The sequence below is a fragment of the Amblyraja radiata genome, chromosome 11, assembly GCF_010909765.2.
Source record: "Amblyraja radiata isolate CabotCenter1 chromosome 11, sAmbRad1.1.pri, whole genome shotgun sequence".
NCBI classification, from domain to species: domain Eukaryota; kingdom Metazoa; phylum Chordata; class Chondrichthyes; order Rajiformes; family Rajidae; genus Amblyraja; species Amblyraja radiata.
In genome coordinates, this window is record NC_045966.1 from 31,517,487 (window position 1) to 31,543,720 (window position 26,234).

The 26,234-nt window shown below is 38.9% G+C and overlaps 1 protein-coding gene and 1 long non-coding RNA gene across 3 annotated transcripts in view; one reads left to right on the forward strand and one right to left on the reverse strand.

Annotated features, from left to right (window-relative positions):
* The window catches only part of nsg2 (neuronal vesicle trafficking associated 2), an 82,230-nt gene that overhangs the window by 52,037 nt on the left and 3,959 nt on the right, over window positions 1–26,234 (reverse strand). The window lies entirely within an intron of this gene.
* Window positions 12,756–21,865, forward strand: LOC116978472. Its single transcript, XR_004413458.1, has 3 exons — window positions 12,756–12,775; window positions 13,012–13,017; window positions 21,726–21,865. It is a non-coding gene; the product is annotated as an uncharacterized LOC116978472 (long non-coding RNA).

A 26,234-nucleotide genomic window follows, 5' to 3' on the forward strand; every position in this document is an offset into this window, starting at 1 on the left:
GACTGTTTGGGCACTGGCACGATGGTTGATGTCTTGAGGCAAGTGGGGACAACACCCTGGGCCAGTGAGTGATTGAAAATGTCGGTAAAGACTTGGGATAGTTGTCCAGCACATGCCCTAAGCACCCGGCCAGGGATGCCATCGGGGCCGGCAGCTTTGCGCTCATTCACCTTGCTCAGTGCATCTTGTACAGCAGAGGTGGAGAGACTGAGGGGTTGTTCATTTGGGGGTGGAGCAACTTTGTAGCTGGGGTTTTGTTATCTCGGTCAAAGCGAGCAGAGGTTTGTCTAACTTTCACAATGATTCATCTCTCATTATAACTGCAATTATTGCCGATCTCTGACTTTCATTGGAAGCCTTTGTGCTCGAGGATGATGGGAAATGAGCCGCACCGGCGCAGTTAGGGGCTATGGGTAATGGTGGAATATTGTGTTGGGGGAACGGGTTGCATTGGGGGAATGGGTGAGTGGTGGAATATTGCGTTGGGGAATGGGTTGCATTGGGGGACCAGGCCTCCCGTGTGACTGGGACCCAATGGGTCCCACTTAGTCTAGTAACTTTATAAACTTCGATCGCGTCTCCCCATAGCCACCAACCCGCCATAGAAAACAGTCCAAGTTTGTCCAACCTCTTTGTAGCTAATATCCTCTAATTCAGGAAGCATCCTAATAAATCTCTTCTGCACCTTCTCCAAAGTCTCCGCATCCTGCCTGTAATAGGATGACTGGAACTGCACACAATAATCCAAAAGTGTCCAAACCAAAGTATTGTATTGCATGACTTCCTGAATCTTGTACTCATAGCCCCAACTAATGAAGGCAAGTATACCTTACAACCTCTTTACCGTTCTATTTATTAGCATTGTGCATCATTAGCCTGGAAGAAAAAGTGAAAATGATTTTCAAGTTGCCACAATAACTTGTTATCCCTAGTTGATGTAGTCTGTGCACGAGGGTGTGTATAGGTTATACAAGGGGCAGAGGAGTTTGTCTGCTGCTGGGGAAGTGGCTACCTTTCTGGATGTTAGTTCTGAGAGATGAGTTTAAAAGTAGCAGAGGAGAATAGCCTAACACAATTCCAAATGTCAGAACATTCCCTGTATATTCATATATTGCCTTTCCATAACTTGTCAGATCATTACTTTTCATGCAACATTTTACCCAACTGCAAGATAATTTAGTTTAGAGATACAACGCGGAATCAGGCACTTTTTGGCCCACCGAGACCGCACCGACCAGTGATCCACGCACATTAACACTAACACTATCCTACACACACCAGAGACAATTTACACATACACCAATCCAATTAACCTACATACCTGTACATCTTTGGAGTGTGGGAGGAAACCGAAGATCTCGGAGAAAACCCACGCGTTCACGGGGAGAACGTACAAACTCCGTACAGACAGCAGCCGTAGTCGGGGTCGAACCCGGGTCCCCGGCGCTGCAAGCGCTGTAAGGCAGCAACTCTACCGCTGCGCCATCATGTAGTCCTTGAGATTAATTTTGTAACTAATCCCCATCACCTTTTCTGCATTCCACTCTGGAGGGTTCTGTTGCTGAGAACATGTCTCCTGTGCTGAGATACATGTCTCTGTGAAATGAACAGGTCCGTTTTGCAAAATTTCTGTATCTATCAAACAACACGTGCAGAAAAGTTATTTCCAGCTGTGTTGTTTGGTGAAGAACACCTTTTTAAGCTGCAGCTCTGACATCAATTAGCACGCTGATTTCAAGAACTGATAGTCCTGTCCTGCACGGAGTGCCATTTAAGACTGTGATGAGCATTTATAATGTACACAGATGTTCACACTATGATTACAAATAGGCTGTGTCAACATAATTAGATGACGACCAACCATACCATGCAGGCTTACTGTTTCTGTTTAGGAGCAACCCAATTTCTAGCAAACGATCTGTACATAATTGTTTGTGGAACTTTAATGCATCCAAATTGGCTGCCATCTGTCTCTCAGTGACTAAAACTCAAAAGATGCCCGTGTGTAGGAAGGAACTGCAGATGCTGATTTACACCGAAGATAGACACAAAATGCTGGAGTAACACAGCGGGACAGGCAGCATCTCTGGAGGGAAACATCACCCATTCCTTCTCTCCAGAGATGCTGCCTGTCCCACTGAGTTACTCCAGAATTTGGGTCTATCTCAAAAGATGCCCTAAGGTTATCAAGATGCTATGTAACTGCTAATATTCCCTTTTTAACATCAAAATACCAGTGATTTAGTGTGTCGTCAAGAAGCTGTGGCAAAACTTTAGTCACCTGTGATCAGAAAAACATCTTCCAGTAGCCTAAATTATACATGACGAAGAAAGATGGCTGTAGAAATGAAAGGTGAAGGGAAAAGCTATAGCTGAAGGCTTCAGTAATGTAGAAAAGTAACTTGTATTTCACTTGTATCATTTCTGCTATTACTCCGATCAAATGCTATGTGAGCTCAAGGGGAGATCTTTGCAACTCTCCCCTAGTATTTAACTCTTTTGACCATGGATGCATCAAGCCTCTGATCAAATGAACAATCGAGAAACCAAAACAGAACATCAGTAAATAGATTATATGGATCCAGAATCTGGATTTTTAACTTAAGTATTGTGGGGTTTTTTTTAATATAAATTATGATGTTTTTATGTGATATACCATGATTTTATATATATTTATGATATTTGATATACAATGCATTTTTAATGTAATGTTGCCCCTTGTCTGGACCTTGAGTCCGTAATAAAGTTGATTATTATTATTATTATTATTATTATTATTATTATTATTATTATTATTATTATTATTATTATTATTATTATTATTATTATTATTATTATTCCATCGCTTTGTTGATAGCTGGGAGAAATTTGGCAGATTGGTAGCTGATGAAATTGGATTGGCTTTGAGTATTTTTCCAGGACATTACTGTGATTTATTCCAAACTGAACGTATGTGCCACAGTTAATGTTGCTTTGGAATTGCTTGGTGTGCCTTGTGCAATGTGCAAATCTTGAACACCACAATGGTCCTATCATCTTTCTTGAAACCAGTATATTCAAATCATTTTTACCATTATGTGAAGTAAACAAAATTAGCTGAAACTTGGGATTTATAATGATGAGGACTTTGGGAGGAGGTTGAGTATAAGCCAGAGTTGTGGAAGCCAGATCATGGGGATAGTTAAAGGAAAAATATATATCCCGCACAGCAATCGGAATATTCACTTCACAAAATTAGCCATTTGGGATTGGTTGCATTGCAAAATAACTGAATCAGAAAATGATCCCATTCACTACAAGGACAAGCAGCAGATAGAAAATCTGGTAATTTCAATATTATAGTGAAACTTCCTTTTCATTTTACCAGTCATTGGCCTAGAATTGCTTCAGCATTTGCAATAGCACGCTATCGAATCATAGATCCACCAAAGCAGTCTGTATTGCTGAATTGGTCTTGCATATAAGAGGGAGAGGAGCCATCCTGGGGAACGGCTGCTAACCAGCAGCTGTCCGTTCAATTCACTTTTTTAAATTAGTTTTTAGTGAATTTTGTCCTATGTTTGTTGGGGAATTTGACTTTTTTATGTGGGGGGGAAGGGGGAAACTATTTTCTAGGTCCCTACCTGGTCGGTGAGGCAGCTTTTTCCCCGGGCTGCACCGTTGACCCGTCCTTGCGGCCTACCAGCGGGAGTGGAGCGGCGTTTTCCTGGCGGGGACCGCCCAGTACCTTCAGCTTCGGTGGCGGCACAGCGCTGGAGCGCTATCGCGGAGCGGAGCGGGCGATGCCTTGTCTGGGTCGCCGCGCTGGAGCTCTGGTATGCTGAGACCGCCGTGATCAACACCGTCGAGCTGCGGGACTGTGGAGCGGCCAGCCGCGGGCGGCCAGCCGACTTTAACATCGGGAGCCTCGGAGCACCAACCGACGCGGCCTTGTCGGCTTCGGAATGCCACGGACTCCGGTAGGGAATCAGCCGTTCCAGCCGTCCCAGCCGCTGTGAGGACTCTCCCGACGCCGGAGCAACACCACCCGGCGAGAACGGCCAGGAACATCGGGCCTCCGTGCAACTGTGGAGGCCTCAATAGGCCTGACTATGGGAGAACTGGGGATGGGGACTGAACATTGTGCCTTCTCCCACAGTGGTAACCATTGTGGGAGGATGTTTTTTTGTGTGTAAATAATTATTTTATTCTGTGTCCAAGATGGCTGCTGGAAGGGAGAGTGAATGCTGGCGCGCTTTAGCTGCAGCTGCTCTCTCTTCATATTGTGTTTTTGATTTTTGTCTTTGGATTGAATTCTGTCTTTAATTTGTGTACTGGTGATGTCTTTACTATTTATTTCATTCCGCTTACATGTTTTTACTCTATTTGCTAAATTTTGTAAGGTGTCCTTGAGACTCTTGAAAGGCGCCCATAAATAAAATGTATTATTATTATTATAAGGCAAGGCATTGTTTTGTACACTACAATAAAATACACAAAGGAAGTCAAGGCAAATGGCTAAATCTGGGAGTCGCAGGGTAGATAGCCAAGGAAGTACTATTGGAGGTCTGGTTCTGAGAAGGCTCAGGGTAAGAGATGGCTGCCAATGATCAGTAGTAGGGAAGAACTGGGAGGAATATGCAGTCATCAGTCACAGTGGTGTGAGTCAGAGGTTGAATGATTGGAAATATGAGGTCAGGTAACCTGCAGGCAAAGAGTGAGATGATAAATGCACGGATGTGAGGTTGTGACATTGGAGGAGTGGCGGCAGAGGAGTAGGGTATCCTGCAACCGGGGAAAGTGGCAATGTTAGATAATCAATCGATGGGTAGGTAGTTCTGACACTGGGGACGTATGGTGTGGGTATATTTGGATCTGCTAGGTGAATCAGAGCCACCTAAATTTTGAAGAGCAATCTATTCTTCCACAATCTGTTTGTTCCATTTACCATCATTAAATTTCAGATCAGCATCAGATCTAACTGCACTGTCTTGGCCCAAAAGGTGTTTTCTCCTCTCCAATGAGAACCATTCTAGCCAAGCCCTCACTCCAACCATAAGATCTAACCCTGCTCCATCTTTACCTCAAATGTTTTGCCTTCACTGCAACAGGAACCATCCAAACCAAGCCCTCTCTGAGTAAACAACCCCTAACCAAGCACTCTCCACATCCTGCCCTCACTCCCAACTTTCTGTTCTTGTGCTGCTCTGAAAAAAATTCTGATCCCCAAAATCTTCCCATCTGCCAAACGCAGCCAAATGTGGCCACTTACTTGTGGCCCTGGGATTATATTCGCAGGACTTCTGGGAACCTCATTCATTTTGGTTTCATAACGACCTGCACTCCTATAAATTTACACAGAACCTACATCCAGAAAATTGCACTTCTCTATGGCCAAGAGGGATTGGGATCATTTAAGCAGCCATGTTGAATCAGCTAATCTAGTACATTTAACAATCAAACCTGTCAACATACCAGTGCATATATTTCAACAACTCATTCAACAACCATTAGTGGAGGCAGAAAGAGCCCATAATTTCCTGAGCTTTGCAGTAGGACAACAAAATATTTTTTTGTGGTGCATTGTATTCACAATCTTAGAAAATGAAGCATTTCCCAAAACCCACAATAAAAGCACAGCTATTGTTCGGCAGGATTGAGTGAATTTCTATGGTAAAATTATTACTTGGTACCTATATACATAATTAAAAAACACATTTTTAAAAGAGGCTTTTTTGAAGTCTTAAAATGTCTGCCTTTATAACATTACGAAGTACCCTCGTTAAAACATCATAAAGATTTAAAACTAAGATATGCATTTTATTTTTTAAATAAATATTGTTATTAGAAGCATGTATACAAATAATAGCATACGACAATTTAATTACAGATTTCTTACATAGCTTCAGTTTTTTTTTTAAGAATAAAGATAAAGGAAGAAAAAGATGTGAGAAAGTAATAGAGAGAGTTAATAGAGAGAGAAGAAGTAGAAAAAAAAGAGGGAGACGCAGAAGGAAACTACCAATGACAAGATTATGGAGATGGATCTGGGAAATGTTGAGTATAACTATTCATCCCGTCCCAAACTCAGGGTTCAACCCTGATTTTGTGTTAAACCAATTTACCTTTTCAAATCATCAATAAATGGGGACCATATTCTAACAAAAAATTCTGGTTTGTCAATTAAGACAAGTCTTATTTTTTCCAAGTGCAAGGTCTCAGTTATTTCCGTAATCCACATTTTAATTGTGGGGGCTGCCGTTTTTTCCCAAAATTTTAGTATTAATGTTTTTGCAGTTATTAGACTGTAATCAAGAAATTGTCTCTGACTTATCGTAAAGTTTGTAGTATGTTCTGATAATCCTAATATTATTAATTTTGGCTCTGGGTCCAGTTGGATATTGATAACTTCAGAAATAATTTTTAAAATGTCCACCCAAAAATGTTGAATATTTATACAAATTACAAAGGTATGCGTTAAGTTGGCTTCTTGAAATTGACATCTATCACAGAGAGGGGAAATATTTGGAAAAATCCTATTTAATTTTTCCTTTGAATAATGTAGTCTGTATAATATTTTGAATTGTATCAAGGAGTGTCTAGCATTTAGCGAACAGTGATTTATATATTGTACACTTTCATCCCATGTGTCTCTTATTATGGATTGAGCCAACTCATCTTCCCATGCTCCTCTATATGATTCTGAAGACAGAACCTCAGTATCTAAGAGGATATTATAAATATAAGATATTAATTTATTTGTATTGGGATGTCTATTCAAACATTCATCAAGGGTTTCTGGACCCCTAAATCTGTAGTCTTGCGTATGCATCTTGAATGATGAGCATTACTCCTAAACTGCATCTGCATTTAGTCCAAGTTCTACAGCTCTCTATTGATAAAAGACTAAATTAATTGTTATGGATCAGACAGTCTTCCATTAGAGAGTTCCCATGAGGCATCTTAACATTTAGAAACTGGATTGGCATTGCAAAGATTCTGTCGGATTTGCAGAATGCGTCTGTTTTTGTTGTAGATTCTACTAGATAACATTTCTGCTTGAAATCCTGTCCATTGTGAAAATGAACACGACTCTTCCATGTACTATTCATATTAGCATAAGGGATAATTTTCTTTCATGAGACAAGTATCTCACAATGTCATTAATCACACAACCCTCATTTCTGTCTTTCACAATATAAATTGAAACACAGAGCTGCACCTATGGCCAACATGAACAGTTATAACTTCGGGCACTGTGCCACATGTTGTTTTTATTGCTATTCTGATGGCATTGTGGGATTAACACAAGTACCATCAGAAAGAGGAGACTTTGCCAAACTCCACAGTGCTGCAAAAGTGAGTGTTTTCCTGGTTGAGATGCTCATGCAATAATTGGGTCAGCTGTAACGCTGCAGACAATCCTCCATTACCAGATGCAATGTTGTGGCCATAGCCAGACCAATTGAAGAACCCACTCCCACAAAGTCTTCACAGGCACCGAATCCTATCTAGATGAACAGCTCAAATCCTCCAGTCCCAGTAATCTTTTCTGCATGCTTTCCAGCTTAATTTCTAGTTTTAAATTAGCTGAGCAACCTTCAACTGCACACAATACTCCAAATGTGATCTCACCATTTGACTTGTACAGCAGTAACAAGATCACCTTGAATTTCAACTTCCTCACCAAAAGATCTTTCCAAGTCGTCACTCCAGATTTGTGCTTATTTCTCAACTTGAATTTCATTTCTGCATAAATATAACTTGGTAACGAATTCCCAAGGGTCAGTTTCATCTCTTTTGATTTCTCCGAGGAACAGGTAGCAATTCTAATATTGGGAGTTGCTAACATTACAGACAAGCAGTTTTACTGGCTTCTCCAAGTACAGTCAGCCATTGCTTGCATACATGGAACCATAAAGACTCCCATCCATTTTATTGAACAAGAAATTTTGTAATTTCTTCAATATCCAGTTAATTATGGATCACAAGAATAATTTTCTAAGGAGAATGCCATGTTTTTGGGAAGCGCAATTGATATCTTCATTTTGAGGGAGTTTACACTTTCAGGCATTTTCAGTGGCATGGAGGGATAAATCCTGGGACGATGTGTACCCACTATTCCCAATCCCTCAACAGCAACTGAGCACAGATACAATGTGAGCCACTTGATTATCAGGCTAGAACACACGAAAAAATCCCACTGGTCTCCAAACGATGACATTTCACGGCCCCATCAACCCTACAGTGCACAGGAAGCAGAGACTGCAGGCAATTTGTTGCATGCTGTGCTATCTGGCAAATCGTAGCTTGGGCCTGATGAACAGCAGCAAAGAAACCTGGAGCCCGAGGACTGCGAAGCAGTATCTGAAGAGTAGGAACAATAGAACCAGGAAGAAAAGAGCCACTCCAAGATCGATGACCTAACTCAGGACCTGAAGCTCATCTTCCAGCTGAGCACACAAAGCAAATACACTGAAGTGTCCAGTCCTGCTCTAAATCACCATAAACAGAATCAAGAGGCACCCGGTAACGAAAATACAATGGTAATGATGAAAAGAAAGTATCAAAGAAGATGGGACAATTATCTTCAGTAACAATAAAGACAAGAATGTTTTTTACTTCCAGGTAAAACTAAGATAATCACAGAAATAACCAAAAGGAAATTCCGAAGAAAGCCTTCATACTTTGAGTGACAAGAGCGTAAACCTTGCTGACACAAAACTAGCTGAAACAGGTATTGTGGGTCTACTTAAAAGGAAACTAAACACAGGAAGGATAAATGAATAGACTGGGATTGGAAGAGAGGTGGGGGGAGGCGAGAGTGCAGCATTGACATCTGCATGTTTGTGGTGAACCAAAGTCTATTTGTGCTGTAAATGTTAGGTGAATCTAAATAAATTACTCTGCTTGGTGAAAGAAAATAGGATGTTAATTTGACAGGGAAAACCAAAGCAGGTCATAGGAAAGAAATTAATGGGGCATTTTTTTATTTGATAAACTGGTCATGGTTCTCATTAACTCCAGCCTCCCAGACAGCCTCAACCCACTGCAGTTTGCCTAGCATAGCAACAGGTCAATGGCAGATGTCATCTTCCTGGCCCTGCACTCATCGCTGGAACATTTAGTAACAAGGACAATTTGGCAGATTCCCATTTATTGATTATAACTCTGCCTGCAATGCAAAATACTAATCAAACTAATCTCCAAAATCCCAAACCTGGATCTTCGAATTAGTGACCCGTAGACTGCAATTAGTGAGGATTGGCAACAAAATATCCTTCATGATCATTCTCAACACCAGTGCCTGGCACGGATGTGTTCTTAGCCTTCTTCTATACCCTCCATACATTCATGACTGTGAAGCCATATTCTGCTCCATTCTCATTTATAAGTTTGCAGATGACACCACTGTAGTGGGTCGGATGTTGAACAATGACAAGACAGAGTACAGAAAGGAGATAGCGAGCAAGACAACATCCAAGACAACAAGGCACACAGCCCAAGATATATCCTCACTGACTTGAAATGTATGTATTTTGTCAATCTCTATGTGCAATAAACACAACTAGTTGATTCTACAGCTGCATATTCTTTTAGGAATTTTTGATTAGAATATATTGTTTGTTGAGAAGTTCAGCTGCTTTACATATTGCCATGCTAAGCATATTTAACTAGGATTTACTTTCATTCAACATAAATAAATTGAAAGAAAATGTCCTCTCTCTCAAAGCTGGGAGCATCCAGGATAAAATATTTATTTACTGTTTCAATCCTGCTTCCTAAGAGTTGCAAGTCCACAAGTCCATGTACAATTCAGCAATCCCAGTGAGAAGTTGCATGATGAGCTAGAGTGAGAACCACGAATTCTCACACAAGATTCCATCATCGGGAAGTAATGTCAGGAAACAGATACAATACTCTACACATGTTTGTTTACAGATGAGTTCAGATCCATCACAGTAGAGATTACCACTTGATTAGTATCCCATATACTTCCCTAAATAGTCTCTCGCTCTAACCTTCAAAATGCACTCCAATTACTTGTCAGGGTTACTCAAGAAGATCCTCCAAACCTAGGACATCAGCAAACCAAGGCTGCAAAAGCTTGGGAACATCTCAACTTACATTTCCTTTGCAAATCGCAACATCCTGATTTGAAAATGTATTGCTGCTCCTTTATTTCTTGCTGTAAAGACCTGGAAATCCCTTCAATGGAAGACATGCAGCAGTTCAACAAGGTAGATCACCATCACCTTCTCTGGGGAATTAATGCTGACCTTACCAAGGACACCCACATTCTGTATATGAATAAATCATATAGGAACATAAACAAGCCACTTGACTCACTCGGTGTCGGCTAGTACTTAGTCTTCACTCAAGCATCCCTTCAACCATCCGGAGATGATTTTCCAAGATTTGTTCACACAACGGGTGGTGGGTGCAAGGAACAAGCTGCCAGAGGAGGCAGTTGAGGCAGAGACTATCCCAACATTTAAGAAGCAGTTAGACAGGTATGTGGATAGGACAGGTTTGGAGGGATATGGACCAAACACAGCCAGGTGGGAGTAGTGTAGCTGGGACATGTTGGCCGGTGTGGGCAGGTTGGGGTGAAGGGCCTGTTTCCACACTGTATTTCCACACTATGACTCTATTAGGTCACTTGTTTTGGCACAATAAAGAGTTTAGTCACAAGGTTTCATTTTAATGTAACATTTTAGTGGCCTGATAAACGACTCCTGGAGTTTTCAACAATGCTTTATTCGAAAGTTTAAGTTGCAGCATACAGGTTTAACAGACACGTCTGTTCACAACGGTGGTCAGCACTAAACTAACGCGCGCAGGGGAAAAACCACGCGAAAACAACAGCCCCTCCCGAGTCACGTGACCGCGGCTTCCGAACGCCGGGTTCGATATCGATAGCAGGCGCCGCTACAACATCATATATCAAAAATGTATCAGCCATCTTTACAGGCATTAATCACTTCAAAAGTTATGGATGTTACCATAAAAGATTACCTAAATTGCTGTGCTTTCTGCGTTCTGTATGGCATAAAATAACTTCTGCAAATTGTAATGGTTGAAACAACTGATGAAATGCTTTAAAACACCATATTTTGGATGATGCTTCAAAGAGGCAAGCAGCACTAAGAGATTAAGCACTAACCTACATCTTGGTTTCTCTCTCAGCTGCACAAAGGATATGGACCCATTATTTTAGGAAGTGCAGGGGCATTCTCCTGGTGTTCTATCCAATATTTACACCTAAATCCACTAAATACAGAGAATCTAATGGGCCACTGATGATGTTACTATTTATTAAGCTTTTCTGTTAACAATTGATTGTCTAGGTCATGATCCATTAATTCTTTTTTTTTTAATCTCCAATCCTATGTAGTGTGAAAGGTCTTCTCAGCAACAGATAGACAGAGGAAAACATTACATGAGGCCCTGTAATGCCTGAGCAGATGGTTTATGAAGCGATATTACCAAACTAAGGATTGAAGATGGTCCCACTGGGTGGCAGTCTTAATTACCTGGTCTTAATGCTGCCTGGATTAGTTGGTAGTAGCAACAAGTAGAGGTTAGCCAAACGTGGATTATTTTCTCTGGAAAACCGAAGATTAAGGGGAGACCTGATAAAAGTTTTTAAATTTATGAGACACATAGATAGGATAGGCAGTCATAACCATTTTCCCAGGGCGGAAATGTTAAAGACTAGAGGACTTAGTTTTAAGAAGAGGGGCAAAGTTAAGGGAACATGTGTGGAATATTTTTTTAAATAAAGGGTAGCAGGTGCCTGGAATGTGCTGCCAGGTCTGGTGGTGGAGGCAAATACAATTGTGGCATTTAAGAAGCTTTTGAGAGAGTACATGGATATGCAGGGAATGGAGAGATATGTATCATGTGCAGGCAGATTAGATAGTTTATCTTGGTATCATGTGCGGCAGAGACACTGTGGGCCAAAGGGCCTGTTACTGTACTGCACTGTTCTGTGTTCCATATTCTCCATTTAGCATTCTCCATTCATCAAGAGATATTAACTCAATAGTAAATACAATGCCATACCTCTAAATCAGAAAGTTATGGTTTTTGATTCCAATCTAGGTCCATAGGGTATAGTCCAGGCTGAAGAGCAACAGATGTCCAATATATTGAAATGGTTTACATCATTTATAGATTCTGTCTGAACTTTTTGAATGTGACATTTTATAAATAGGCAGTTAATTCAAGTGTGCCTACAAAGCAGCCATGAAAAAACAAAGTTTGCTTTTACTTGTTAAAAGTACTTCACGTGGGAGAAATAAAAGTGGCAATCGGGTTATAAACTGAAAACCCGCTGGGTTTGAGAGTACAATGTGAGCAGACAATTGAGATTGCCTCTCTCTATCTTTAGATAATAGACTAGACAACCACTGTTCAATGGTAGACACAAAATGCTGGAGTAAGTCAGCGGGACAGGCAGCATCTCTGGAGAGAAGGAATGGGTGACGTTTCGGGTCGAGACCCTTCTTCATCAGACACGAGCTACTGTTCAATGATAGGATGCCAAGGAATTAAAAACTGAGTAACCAGTAACTCATTATCATTTTGTCTCTCCCTGGTGATCCTCCACAATACGCTGGAAATCAAGTGCAAAGTACACACTGAACATTTGTCTCCAGATAAAAGCCATTATGGTTTAATTCTGACTTGTCTGCAATCCTTGAATACAAATAAATACAACTTCCAAAATATTTTGTACACCATTTCTGTGTGGATTTGCCTGAACCACCGAGTTACTCCAGCATTTTGTGTCATTCTGCGTGCACTTTCCAGTTTAGGGGAGAACTGTTATGTTGCCAATTCATCAGTGCTGGTTAGATGCTGTAAAGAATGATGTTCCCATCTTAGGCACAATCAGGCAAATACAATTGCATCCTGGCCTACTGGGCAAACATTTCATTGATTGGTCAGACATGAACCAAAGTTCCAACAGTCCCATACTTGACTCTGGTAATAAGCCAAATATATGAACTAAAAATTTGGCAGGCTTATGTTAGGTCTCTCTGAATGGGGACCTCCATTTGATATGTGAAAATACAAAAATTATCTACTGCAGACATCCCTAAAAACCTTTGACCTCCTCTAAATATCACCAAAGACCTAATAAAGAAACCAGACACAATTTCACTTAATGCAGTAATGGTTTATCATCAATGGTTTAGCAGATTGTCATTAGACTAGGAGCAGACAGATGTTATTATCAAAAGAATAGCTGCTACCATTCAAATATAACTAACACATCCATCACAGTATTCCTGCGGGGAAGGAAATTGCAACCTTCACGTGGTCCACCCTGTTTCGACTAACGCAATCAACTCGACATGCACAAACAACTGGATCAAGTAGAACAAGGTGACCTACAACTTCAGGCTGTGCACGCCATACACAAGAAGAAGTATTTCTACCAAACCAACAGAGCTATTGCTTAAAGACTTTCATTCCCTCCATCATCTACAACTTGGGATTGCAGGCAAAGCTAATCATGGGGAATGAGTGGGTGTTGATCTGTAATAAATAGGCAAACATCTCAGAATCTTTCCACAGCTAAAATTAACTTCCACAATGAAAATAATTTAAAGGTCAGAGGTCTGACACAGCAGTACTGCCAAAGTGAAGATGGCACTAAAAGGAACCACTGCAAAATAGTGCAAAGCCAGGGCCTCCTGATCTTATGAAGAAAGCCCACAGGATTTAGATATTTCGCACAACATTGTTTATAGGACTGCATATCGCAAATCGTTCAAATCAGATGATTATGTAAAATTGCCTCTGGTTATGGACTATAACTAGAGATAAGCTAATGAATAAGTTATAGACTAGATTGCAAGGTGCTAGAATCACTTCTGGAGGAAGTCAGTCTGTTGAGCAGAATCTGTGGAGAGAGAAATTTGTCAGCATTTTGGGTTAAAACCCTGCATTAGGATTGAGAGTGCAGTGGGAAATGTTTCAGGGAGGGGGTGAGGGGATTGTATGTGGGTTAGTTACCTAAATTTGGGAATTCCTTGTTCATACCATTCGGTTGTAAGCTACCCAAGCAGAATAAGAGGTGTTGTTCCTCCAGTTTTGTGTTTGGCCTCAGTCTGGTCATGGACGAGACCCAGTATAGAAAGGTCAGTATGGGAATGGAAAGGGGAGTTAAAAACGGTTAGCAACCAGGAGAACCATTGAGCCCTGGTGGGCCAAGTACCAGTGTTCATGAAAACAATTGCCTCTTCCACCCTGGGTCTTGCTGATGTAAAGAAAGCAGTTTATAGGGAAACACCAGAGCTACATGATCAATTAGATTTTTTTTAAAGAAAGCAATATAATGATAGATTGAATAAGCTCTTCCTTTCTTTATGTTGTAAACAATCACCTCATGGTTACACCCACAAACTGCTGACTGGTTTATGCATCAGCAATTATGCGTCAAGGTGACCTTCAAAAGCAGCGTTTCAGATTCGCATAACAGGTTACGACTAATAAGTATAATCATTACAGACTTTCCTAACAAAGGTAGAGAAAAGTCTTTCAAGATCTAAATCACCTCACACTTTGCTTCTCTTCTTGAAAGTTACCCTATAGTTTTACATTCTAAAGAGCTTCTTTCTTCTCTTCCTCCTGCTTCCCCAACCCAAATCCTCAGAGGCAAAAATCCTGAGAAAATGAAGTTGAATACCAATTAAGGGCATGACATTTTGCATCATGCGTGGCATTGGAATTGGTACCCTGCATAGCATCAAATGCATGCAACTTTTATATGCGTGAATTTCACCCCTATTGTAGCAATGTTACAACATTTTGAGATTTTAAAAATCAAGTCTGCAATTTAAAGAATTTAAAGATAAAGCATAAAAAGAAGTTTAATTTGACACCTAATTCACTTTCATATCTTCAGTATTAAAAAAGTTATGGCCATTTTCATTCTCGGGAATTAGCATCTTGTTCCCCATCGATTTTGCATTGACTTAACACAAAAGCTGTGATCGAGGACAGTCAAAAGCCCATAACTTTCTTAAACATTAAGAGAACTGAATGAAATTTTCAGTTATTACAGATTGAAGCATTCTGAAACAAATATAAAACATCTTACTTGGATGACCTGATATTAAAGCATATTATTAGTTAACCTAATTGTAGTTAATTACAAAATTGACCGTTGTGACGGAAATAGTAATAAACACGCAGACTGCCTTGAAAATTCAAAAATGTGATATTCTCAAGATTAGAACTTTAAGATTTAAGAGAGCGTTAGATAGAGCTCTAGGGGCTAGTCAAGGGATATGGGGAGAAGGCAGGCACGGGTTATTGATAGGGGACGATCAGCCATGATCACAATGAATGGCGGTGCTGGCTCGAAGGGCCGAATGGCCTCCTCCTGCACCTATTTTCTATGTTTCTACGTTTCTATGTAATATTATTGTATTATATGCTGTAAGTCCATAACAGATAGGTAAATAAATTACAATTTCTAGCAATAGACCAAGTCTTAATGGACAAGATCAGTTGCTAGCTGGTACATTGGCATATCATCATCATACTCCTCAGATTGTAACCAATAAGCAACTCTGTATACCTTGTTTTTCCTCAACTTTTCAATTTTGGCATTGTAAACTATAAGTTTTTGCTCTTCAAACCACACATGACATGCCTTTCTGCCCACTACTTTTCCCATTAAGAATGTCCTGTGGATTCTATTTCTTAAGAAAAGGATATTTTTTTTAAATAGCCTAAGTATTCAAATAATAAACTAATCCCATTCACACAAGAATTCACAATATAACATGATTTTTAAATCTCACTGTCATGAATTTACATACCAGATGAAAGGAATTTAATGTTTAATTCCCATAAATTAATCTAGAAACATCCACTCAATATAATCAAAATTTTAATTTATTTGTAAAATACATGGGACTAAAACTGATATCTAGTATAAAAATATTATGGGTAGGCAATAACACAAAATATAGATGATTTAGATGCTCTTATGACATGATTGTCCAAAAAAAAGAGCATTTAAGTCATCTTACGAGTGGGTTTTTATGGAACACGATCGATTGGAACGTTGCATTTGTGGTGAATTTGAACCCCATATCGGCAGGAAAAACACTGCCAGTTCGTATGGGGCTCAAATCACATTTTCGCAACGTAAAATTAGATTAAATAAAGCCATCCTACGAAGCAAGTTTATATGTAAAATACACGATTTAACCTTTGTTTTGTCCTGTCCTTGAGATCCATCACGTTGTAGGCGTTGAGGGCGTCAGAAATCGCTTTTTACTTTAATCAAATTATTAAATTGTCGCGATTAAATTAAAAAAAAATCGGGAACATAAGTTGGATCAATTATTCTTCGGCAGCCTGCAGCCCGAGGAAATCCGCCTCCAACAGGCAGTAGAAAACGGTATTTTAATGCCCCCCCCCCCCTCAAAGGCGCCAAAGTCGCGCACACGTCCAGTGGCAAAACTGCAGCGCCGCTGAAGGTAATTTTTATAACATCGCTACCTATTGTGTCTGCAGAGCCTTCTTATTTTATGTAAGCAGCTGGTTTATTCTATAACCAGTGTTGGAAAAGGAAGTCGGGACACAGATTGCCTTACACCACAAACAGAAGGCAAATGTTTCATTTAAAGGTTTCTACATCACATATTCAGCAAGCTCAATGAGACATATCAATATTCAGAGATAATCAGAGAGATAGCAGATGTACCCATTGGCATAGGGAATACCCAGTAAAGCTGGGGCACTAGAGGACCCGGCAAATGTAACAACAGGATCACAGCAGAATGAATGAATAATTAACCCATGACTATCCCCGCAGCGAACTCAGTACTTATCTCCCAGAATCGCAAAAGGGCAACGTGGTAAGTGAAACAATGTTCCCTCCAATTTTCAGCAGTTCATGTGCGCACATTTCTTGTATTGTGGAATTTTATATGCTGTTACAAATGTGTGTGCGCACTGAATTCTTGTGCAAATATCAACCTGAAATTATTTCATGATATTTTTGCCATAACCTCTCTCTCATGGCTAATAAAACTATATTGCCATTTTAATATAATACAAATATCATAATTGTAGAACTATGAATGCAGTTTATGATGTTATGTATTCAGTTAAGATTTTATCCTTTACTTTGAAGCTTGAACTGCTTTGTTCAGTTTGTTTTTCCATTAAACAAACAAGTTTGTATGTAATATGAGTACATTTATGACATACAAATTCTTGAATGCTTTCGTTTTTCAAATGAAACAGTTCTTTATTTTAACACTGTAACAAGTCCTCACCCGCTCCCTCTCTCCTCCCACCTCTCTCCTCCCCCTCTCTCCTCCACCTCTCCCCCCTCCTTGTTCCTTGATGGTTTATTAACAATTTTCAAAAAGCAAATTACGGATGGGCATTTCCCACTAATGTTCAGCTTTTGCTGCAATAATGGTAATTATGAAACTGCAATTATTCTGCATAAGACAATGATCAACATGAACTGAAAGCTCCAGGAAAATGAATCCACTGTATTATCTCCAGGCGATTCAATAATCAGAATGTTAAGCTTCATGAATCATGCCATATGGAACATATAACCAAATGCACCCGATCAATGTAAACTGACGTAATTCATGATATTGTGCGCAGACAAACCACATACGGCAAACTTGATAAGATCCTTAGAAACCATGGACATGCTGCATAGAATTATGAATTATTGTTGTAATTTAGCATGACAGCTAAAGTGGAAATAAAAACATTGTTTTTTTTATCTATGAATTGTGGAGACCTTTGTTTCTATCAATCTGAACAAACCTACCAACAATTTATGTAACTATCATAATGAATGGAGAACTAATAGTTTATTCGAAGTACGCACCTTTAAATGTTTAGAATGCATGCCAAACCAAATATTATGTGCAGCTAAAAAGATTACAATTGTGAATGTAGTTTAACTTCAATATATCCATTTTCACAAATGGTGTAAGTACTTTTTAGATAATCTCCTTCATAACTGTAGAAACACATTACATTAATACTGCATAGCCTTTCACGTATCAATGACCAGATCGAAACCGCACAACCATCAAATATTGAAAAAAAGTGAAAATTTGCCAGAATCTACATGCTTCATTATAAAATAAAATGTAACCAAGATCTAACTAGACCTGCAATAACTTCTGGCTTAGCTTTCGCTACTATACAAAGTAAACATCTTCTCCAGTTTGTAGTTTCATACAAAATCACACAAGAAACGTGTGTTCACATAATGGATCCACTAGGATAATATTAAGCAGGGAAAAATAAAACAATTTATCTGGAATAAACATTTGTCTATTTGTGATTTGCCTATCGTAGGAGATGGTACCAAGGATTGAGATGTGTACTAAATGCTTATTCACTTCAAAGGAAGTTTTACATCAAGAAAATGAAAGCTGAATTATATAGGCCAGTAGCCATTATCAGACCACACAGGCATGTCTTGTCTAATGATTGGGATGAATAGTCCAATGAAAATCCATCCTGGGATTTAATGTATGTTGATGTGGTTTCGCCACAAATTGACTGTCAACAATCATTAGGATTGCTCAGTAAGGTTAGCAAATTGACTTTTCATTTAATGGAGGAAAGAATCATCACATAAAATTCCATGATGGAAAGAGCAGAACAAACATTCAATGAAAAATTGACCTTTTCCTTGTAATTAATATGTTATGGTTTCCAGACCATTACATGTCTAAATTAAGATGTCAAGCAAAATTGTAGGGTGATAATGTATTTATAAGGCTGTTGGGTTCTAAAGGAGGATTACGTGGATCTTCTGAAAGGTCAAAATGTTCTGTTAATAAACTTGAACCAGGTGTAAAATACCCACATTTAAATCCTGTAAAATAGGGCAGACAGATAAGACTACATCAGTAATTATTATGTCAATCTGTCATTAGGTAGGGCAAGCTTCTGAAGCAAAACAAAAAAAATCCCCATATATATTATATATGGTATAAAGTGTAACAAACTGAAAAGGAAACATATAAAGCACTTATGTCCATCAATATATTTAAAAAGGATGAAAATAATGTTCAGATTTTATAACTCGTGATACTGATTTTGCATCTAAATAGCTGACCTGCATTTTCTCATTAAGATTGCTTTTCCATCAAATGCACACTTCTGGCAAAATGTGTTTGCATTTCAGGTTTCTGGTGTTGGTAGGTCTTTTATTTCTATTATAGCACAAGACAAGAAAGTTTTTTATCTTTCACAATTTTTTTTTTCACATTCTGAGGAATAAAATCTATACCGAATCCAGGTGAACCTTGTTAGAAATGCTTGAAGCTATCAAGGGTTATTTTTGTTTGTATAATACATGTAATAACTCTTTTAGAAAATCAGTCAATTTCAGTTCAAAATAACAGAATGTTGCATCTTAGAAAAGCTCAGTCCATACTATGGTTAATAAAAAGCTGTTACAAAATAATGTCTACCAATTAAAGTTTGAAACATTGAATATTTGCAATTTGTGATGAACAGATGGACTGGCCACTGGTTAAATCTCCTACTAGATTTTCTTTTCCATTGAACTCAATGGTATGAAAACTGGGTGAGCTAAGTACGAATGTACGGTTCATGTTGTGAAATTTATTCACATTGTCACATTTGTCGTATTCCAAATTGGAGGTTTTGCTGCTTTGTAACAAATAAAATATTATGACATACTATATAATCTGCATCAATGGTCGATATTTGTTTGTCTAGCCAAAGATAAAATACAAATCATGAGATTTGCTGCTGCAAATAAAGATATCCTGATCAATTTGCAATAATGATTTCCTTTTTGACCTGCAAGTAACAATTTCGGAACTTTAGGTGAGAAAAAAAGAACAAAATATTATCTTTTGTTTTCTTTGACTCTTTAAGATCATGTTGTTGTCTTTAGTTTGATACTAGAAACACATTGCATGCGTGATGAAGGTAACCTTTATCTACATATTATATACTATCCCCTGTATACTGTTTATAAAATGTTATAACCTTGTAATTTAACTGCTAGCTTGTTTCATGTTATATACAAAGCCTTATTTCACTTTCCAACAAAGAACCTTCAAATGATCTATTGCCTTCAGACTATGATGGCTATGGGAGAATTTGACGAGATTACAGCAGGATTAATTATTGTACTGTCAGGGAATATGCTTGGGCTATTGTCAGGTCAGAGCAAAATGTGAATCTAAAAATTGTTTATGTCACGAGTTTTATAGCTTGTAAAACTAATCATACTGGCACTTAAGACCATAACATCCAGCTAATGACAAGTAAACACATAAAACTCTAGTCCTCAGCTGAATATCTATTTACATTCTTATTCTCGAATAACAAAGGTTGATTTTTTACTCATTCCACTGAGCAGGAACAAGATCGATCCTTCTCTTCTTTCAGCACTTGGCAATCTTACGCCAGTGCACCTCTCTACTCACTTCTTTCCCTGCAACCACCACTTTATGCCATGGTGAAAGGTCGCAGAAGAACAGAAGCTTGTACATGACAGCATGGCATAACTGTAATTTTGATCCCAATAGATTTTACTTGAAACTTCAACCGAAAATCTTGTTAAACACACACTCAGAATTTTGTTCATTCTAAACCACAAATCTGAAATAATGCTTCCTGTAAAATTATAACACTATTTTTGCAGAGAAAAAGTAGATTTCCTGAAGATAAAAAGGCAAATACATATTTACATTCAATGTCAATATCTCACGGTCTTTAGCTGTTTCTATTTGATTTTTTCTTTCCCTCCCTTTCTCCTTAATTACCTCATGCTAATAAAATAAATATTTATTTCTACCTATCTGAAGTTTTCTACATCTTTCTACATCTTTCTGACTAATTTTTAAAAAAATGAATCAGATCAATATTTAAAACCATTATTTTGCTAATTTTGCAAAATTCAGATGAAGCACCCTGGATGCCAAGACTAGACTTTCATTTTAAAGTTATTGGATAGAGAAAATGTTTGTTAGCTGTAATTATGTTACTGTTAGATTGGTATTTTTTCAGGTCTATCATATTAGAACATTAATTGAAAACTTATTTCCTCTTGTGAGAGGGAAAAACAGCAGGTGGAAAACGTTTAAAGAAAGTTCATAGCAATTCATGCAGCTTATTTGCTTTATGCAATTAGTAAATTTTTTTTTTAATGTTGGACTTTTAACTTGATTACAATATACAAATAAGAAATGCAATCCAATTCACATAATTAGACTGCTACTGAGACAACAAAGTGTAATGTAGGATATGTGATGTACACATCACAGAAAGTGCACAGAGGCATACTACTTACATTAAAAACATCTACAGATAACGATTTGTTGATAATTGTTACCAGTAATTTGTTAGTAGTCCACCATTCTAGAGCTGAAGACAAAAGCTAGACTGCATTGAGATGTTATAAAGGTTCTGACTGAAATTTTAAAACACTATGGCAAGAAGAATATGAGAGTTACTCTCAAGTGGTAAAGACGGTTTTTGGTTCATTGGCCTTCAACAGTCAGGGTAGTGAGTATAGAAGTTAGGACATGATGTTATAGTTGTACAAGAGGTGGATGAGGCTGCATTTGAAGTACTGTGTTCTGTTTTGATCACACTGCTATAGGAAGGATTGGATTAAGCTAGAAGCTAGAAAGAGTGCAGAGAAGATTTATGTGGATGTTGCCGGGACTCGAGGGCCTGAGCTATAGGGAGAGATGGGGCAACCTAGCACTTTATTCCTTCGAGTGTAGGAGGTTAAGGGGTGATCTTATAGAGCTGCATAAAATCATGAGGGGGATAGATAAGATGAAATGCACAGGCTCTTTTTACCCAGGGTAGGAAAATCAAGAACCAGAGGACTTGAGTTTTAGGTGAGATGGGAAAGATTTAATGTGAACCTGAGGGGCAACTTTTTCACTCAGAGGATGGTGGTATATGGAATAATTTGCCAGTGGAGGCAAGTACAATGACAACATTTAAAAGACAGGTACATGGATAGGAAAGGTTTAGTGTGATATGAACCAGATGAGGGTAAAATGGGACTAGTTTATATGGGACATTTTGACCGGCATGGGGCAAAGGGCTTATTTTCATGACTCTTTGACTTTCTTTCTTCCCCTCGCTCTAATCCTAGCCAGTGCTTGGTCATATATTAAAATTACTGAAGTATATTTACCTGGTCGTAATCACACAACTCTTTGCAAAACCATAATGTGTTGAAATTGACTAACGGTTTCCGTACATTACCATAGGGAATATGTTTCAAAATTGCTTCATTGAGTAAGAAATACTTCTGTTATTTTAAGTTTATGAAGAGCATTATACATATCCATGAAGAATAAAGGGCAGGACTTGATACCACCAATGTTAGATAGGAGCTAATCTGATTGGGATCAACAGTGAAATGAGCAAGGTCAGGCAGAAGGAAGAAACTACTCAACATTACGAACTCTGTAATACACAAACTGTAAATTTATCAAAGTATTCAGTCCAGATACTGATAATCATGAGAGCCGCCTTATCAACTGGACAAGATAAAACAAACATCTGCATTTATATGTTTAAGAAGGAACTGCAGATGCTGGAAAATTGAAGGTAGACAAAAGTGCTGGAGAAACTCAGCGGGTGAGGTCTGAAGAAGGGTTTTGACCCAAAACGTTGCCTATTTCCTTCGCTCCATAGATGCTACCTCACCCGCTGAGTTTCTCCAGCACTTTTGTCTACCTTCTGCATTTATATAGTGCGTTTCATAACCAGATGATGTCCCAAAGAAACACATTTTCAAATACTGCCACTACTGTAATATAGGAAAGATGGCAGCTAATTTGCATGCTCCGTTCATTCACAAATGGCAATGCAATTACAACCAGTCAATCCACCTTCTTCTAACTGATCTTCATTAAGAAATAAATGTTGTCCAGGAGAGAATTCACCGTCCCTAAAATATCCCATAGCCAAGTCAATGGGCCCTCAGTTTAGAATTCCATTCCAAAAACTACCACTTGCTCTCTCAGTAGTGAAGTGGAATGGCATCCTACATATTTGTGCCCGGTCATGCCAACCGAGTCAAAAGTGACACATTCTGGTCAGTGAGAATTTGATACGGCATGCATTGCACGTAATTTGGTACATAAATTTACCTTGTTCCATATGGAGATTATAAATTGTTTGCCCATATTCCATTGACCACTGGAGTTGGTAGCTACATGGAAATTTTACTGTGTGCTCTTTCACTCATCTTTTGCAGCTCTGCATTTAATAAAATTATTCTACCCTCTGTATTAACTTGGTGACAAAATGCAAATGTATAAAAATGTACATCATTTAGAATGAATCGAGACTTCATGTTCAATCTGACATCAGGACTTAAAATGATCGTCGAGTCTTCAATTTCACTTGAATTGCACTTGATTAACAAAACATGTGCAAAGATATGAGAACACGATATAAGCAGGTTGAAATTAAAATAAGAACTCTGCAACAGGGCAGCTTACTAAAGCAAAAATACTGGGAAAGGTTCTAGATAATATTTTACATGGTTTTACTTTCCAAAATATTTTGTTTGAATTATGTAGCATTTTTCCTAGTAATACATGCTTTCTTCATTAATGTTGGATCTAAATAAATATATTTGGCAGGGAACACATATCACAAATAATTTCTTTTTACATTTTGACAAATATATTGTCCATTAGATTATACCACCTGCTCCTCTGTCCTCATTTTCGTTGCTTCAATAATCAGATTAATTTTAATGACAATGTCAGGATGGTATTTTTGTCACATTCATCCAATTAATATAATTATTTCAAGGCAATTAGGACTCATCTAACTAAGTGGATTATGACATCCTACTAGATGATATGGAATCAAAAATTGGATAGGGCTAGATTCAGAATACATAACTAACTCTCATTTGGCCGGGTGCAGCAAAATGTGTGCTGCTTGCTCATTAATGTGAATGTTTACCACAGTACTTAAAACCAGTCAGCATTTCTTAACCCAAAGGAGTTTAGTGGCTGTAACCACTGATGGAAGTCATTGCAGTTGCAGCAGCTTGTTAAGAACAATAACTGAACCAGTCATTGGAGGTCTTGACAAATGAGGAGGAAAGAGGTCCACACCTTCAAAGGAACTAAATCTCTCTAGCAGGTACCAATGGTAGAAGGTACCAATGGTAGAATGTACAGTAGCTGTCAATGGTAACTTGGGGAGTTAAGCCTCAAGGTCATGATTGGCATGCCATGAAAATCTTTAACACCTACAAAATAAGCAAATTAAAATACGTGATATTTTCCATTATATAGGAAGTTGCTCAATTCACCACCTCGCCTATCACTCAACTATCAATAGCCAATATCAATCATGAATTAGACCAATCATGCTACAGAATATATTTACACACTTATCCTCCCTTTATGTCTCACAGCTATACATCACTGATTGCACAGTAATTCAACTACGGTAAGCATACCACTTTATCGCATGCACAAGGAAGCACATGACTGGTGCCACAACTGCAAAATGAAAGGGAAAGCCAAAGCTGCGATGTTTAACCACCCATGAGGGCAGTCACTAGTAATTACTGAGACAGCCATTATGGAAACAGTGGCCAGTATCTGTTAATGATGATGGTGCGCTCAAATCTAATTCTACTTTCAACCTTTCACTTCTCAATCATCCACTGTCTTTTCTGATTGTGGGATACAGATGGTGTAAGCAAACACCTCTCACTTTTATGCTTCCTTCCGTAACTCTTTCCTGTGTCTTTTCATTGTCAACACAGGAGTGAAACGGGGACATGATACTTTAGCAGCAAGCTAGCAAAGATGGAGATGCACTATTAATCTACCAGGCAATTGCAACCCCAGCAGAGGGACTGTCATGTTGAATTCTGTGGAAGTTAGCATTGGATCTATACGTGTGTTTGTTGAGTTACTGGGCACGTGTGGCTTGTTTCAAGGGCAAGAAGAATGGCTAGACCAATTATAAACTTCTGGAGGAAAAAGGTACAGGCAGTTATTACAGCAATGTACTCACTGTATTTTGTTGGGACAGCCTACAGAAGACTGGTTGCACTGCATAATTCTTGGTGCACTGGAAACTTAATGAAAAGTAGACATGCAATGTCATGAATCACAGTTCTGGCGATTGAAGTCTGCACATAGCTTGGAACCCATCCTTTCCACTATGGGCATTTTCAGCACTTGCAGACCCAACTTTCATGCACCATCCGATGGCAGGTTTCGAGCTTCCATTGCAGCAGAAGCTGCAGCCACAAGTGCCTATATGCTGCAGTCGATGCCCAACAAATGTCACACAAGCTAGACAAAAATGCTGGAGAAACTCAGCGGGTGAGGCAGCATCTATGGAGCGAAGGGAATAGGCAATGTTTCGGGTCGAAACCCTTCTTCAGACAATATCACACAAGCTACACATTGTATTATTTTGTCTTTGTATAGCAGAGTTCCAAAGGGCTTTGCAAGTATGACATGATTCCAGCAATCTGCCCTTCAACAGACTACGGCAATTTTGAGGCACAATCACAGATGAGATGCCATGCAGTTTTTCAGTATGGCAGGGAGTGACTAGTGGGGTACCACAAGGCTCAGTGCTGGGACTCCAGCTATTTACAATATATATTAATGATTTGGACGAGGGAATTGAATGCAACATCTCCAAGTTTGCGGATGGCACGAAGCTGGGGGGCAGTGTTAGCTGTGAGGAGGATGCTAGGAGGCTGCAAGGTGACTTGGATAGGCTGGGTGAGTGGGCAAATGCATGGCAGATGCAGTATAATGTGGATAAATGTGAGGTTATCCACTTTGGTGGCAAAAACAGGAAAGTAGACTATTATCTGAATGGTGGCCGATTAGGAAAAGGGGAGATGCAACGAGACCTGGGTGTCATGGTACACCAGTCATTGAAAGTAGGCATGCAGGTGCAGGAGGCAGTGAAGAAAGCGAATGGTATGTTAGCATTCATAGCAAAAGGATTTGAGTATAGGAGCAGGGAGGTTCTACTGCAGTTGTACAGGGTATTGGTGAGACCACACCTGGAGTATTGCGTACAGTTTTGGTCTCCAAATCTGAGGAAATACATTCTATACAGAGAAGGTTCACCAGAAGGCTCGAAGGGTCGAATGGCCTACTCCTGCACCTATTTTCTATGTTTCTATGTTTCTATGTTTCTCCACAGACTACAAATCTTTG